Consider the following 2,598-nt stretch of genomic DNA (forward strand, 5'->3'; position numbering starts at 1 on the left):
GCTAGATCTAAAAATACAGTGGGACATGAAAAATTATACAGGACTGTATCACACACAATGTCTCTCTGCCTCTGATTATATAAAACAATAGTTGTTGAAATGAATTACATAAAATAGAGAAAAAATAGCTCTTCTTTTTGCCTTAGTTTATTTTTTTACATAGGGTCTTTTACCATAATCCTCCTAACCTCTGCCTGTGAGTAGCTGTGATTGCAGGTATGATACAGTAACCCCACCTTGTTTTTTTAAATAGGGTCTCACTAAGTCTTGTGACCAAACTGAACTCAAATCATGATTCTCTTGACTCAGCCTCATGACTAGTTGGGATTATGGTCATGCCACTACCCCTGGCCTGTATTCATATGAATTCGTAAGATTATCAACATGGATTGAAGCAAAATGTTGATTATTTCTCGACATTTTAGACTCTAGAAATATTTTCACTTCAGTTTATCATATCACTAATCAAGTGATTCGTTCTTTATTTCTTTATTATTACAGCAACCTGCAGCATGGAAACTAAATACATAGTAAGATTTGGCCAGGGCCAAAAGGAGCACAAAGTGATGGTACAGACCATCAACCTCATCTTCAGATATTTTCAAAACGGATTCAAATGTGGCTTTATGAGCAAGTGAGTATGTAGACAGAGGGCTGGGTTGTTGGCTTTGATGAATATATGAACCTTGTGTTAGATGATGCAGAAGAAGTTCATTCTAAAACTAAGTCAAGAAAACAACAGGGTTGGGTCATGCTAAAAGGAGATAATATTCTACTACAAAGTGTTTCCAACTAAGAATGATCAGTTAAGTGAGAAGTCATTAAGAACTCTATACAGTTTTTTTAAGTGCTCTTTGCTGGGAAGCTAAGAAAACATCTGTTCATATTGTTTGATAACACCTGTTGAGATGGAGTATGTACAGTACTGAGGACCCTAAGTCATTGTCAGGTGACAACAAATAACATGGATTGTTTTTATTAAAAAGAGAAAGAAAGAAAATGAAACACACATTTCTTTCCTTACCTTAAGTAAGGAATATTTGTATTTCTACTAAAAAAAAATCCATGATTTAAAAAAACAATTGTTTATATCTTTCTAAATGGTGACCTAAGATGTTACTAAGCATTTCTTGTGGGAAAAAAGAATCCCCTTCCCAATAAATTAGAAGCCAACTTAGACATAACTGCTATTTTACTTTCTCTTTGTAAGTCTGGCTTTTGAAATATTGGCGGCCTCTCAACGTTGTATGTAGGAATGTAAATGAAATGAATGTACCTTATGGATCTGCTGAGGATCATCTTGAGATGAATTTGCAGAATTATTATCATTTATTGCTTTTCATCAACTACATAATTGAGAAGGTTTCCCCAGTGATTTATATCACCATAAAATACTTGGTTTTATTTCTATTAATTATGATTTGGAGGATGTAGTAAGTATAATGTTAATGAATGTGTTGAATGATGTTGGATTAATTGGAATGACAAAAATGCCTTAAGCAAAGAGTAATAGTTTGAGACTATTGGCAAATCCACGTGTGAATTGTTATTTACTTTGTGTCCTGCCCTGTCTTTAGAAATATAACTTGTCCAGAGCAAGAATTTAGATCTAGCCTTTGATCATCATTACCGGAATTTTAAAAAAATAGGTGTATTATAGAAATGTCAGATATACTTGGAAGTAACTCCAAGTACTACTCACTGAGTTTTAATAATGATCAACTTCTTGTTTATATACCGAATCCCATCCACTTCCTTTACTTCTCTCAGTAAGGTTTTAGAACTCATGTCACATCACCCTTGGTTTTAACAAGCCTTTTATTGAGAGTGGGGTTGAGCAGGGGAGGAAGAAGAGAGAACTGGCAGCTTTCTATGTAATAATGAAGCAGGAAAATCAACCCAAAGTTTGTGTTACCCAAGACTGTCTAGTGTTGGTGGATCTTGGTATCGGAAATTATCAGGGACTTTCATATCCTTTGGTTCCTTGCATTAAATATAGGTACTAGATGAATGACTTTGAAAAATGCACATCATCCTTAAGATGATAAATACATTTTCAGAATCATTAACCTTAGTTTTAGAATCAGATTTATTTATAGTCATCTATTCTCAAGGTAGAAGGATAATGTAATGGAATTTGGGGCAGACAGATGTTAGAGATAATTGGAAATAGTACAAAAGATTCCAGAACCTGGAACCTGTAGGTTTTTCTTTTTTGTTTTTGTCAGCCATGGGGCTTACACTCTGGACCTGGGTGCTGTTCCTGAGCTCTTCAGCTCAAGGTGAGCGCTCTACCACTTGAGCCACAGGGCCACTTTGCCCTGAAGCTTTTTTGGAGGAACTGGAAGTGAAAGGAGAGAAGATTTGTTATAAACAACAACAACAAAACTCAAAAAAAAATGCAACAAACACACAAAAAACAGAAGCAGGACTTTCCTTGTATTCAGTCTCCTTAAAAATAATATTTTGCCCTAAAGTATTCACCATATTGATAACTTCAGATCAGTATTTGTGTTTATAGTTCAGGTCCAAATATGTAACTACTAATAAATATTTCTACACATTTCTGTACAAAGCTTCCCATAGTCAATGGTCTGA

The 2,598-nt window shown here is 34.6% G+C and overlaps 1 pseudogene; it reads left to right on the top strand.

Annotated features, from left to right (window-relative positions):
• Positions 1-512: 512 nt before the first annotated feature.
• Positions 513-796, top strand: LOC122103251 (annotated as a pseudogene).
• Positions 797-2,598: the final 1,802 nt, after the last annotated feature.

This window comes from Dipodomys spectabilis, unplaced genomic scaffold, assembly GCF_019054845.1.
Source record: "Dipodomys spectabilis isolate Male_0828 unplaced genomic scaffold, ASM1905484v1 ptg000001l, whole genome shotgun sequence".
Lineage (NCBI taxonomy): Eukaryota > Metazoa > Chordata > Mammalia > Rodentia > Heteromyidae > Dipodomys > Dipodomys spectabilis.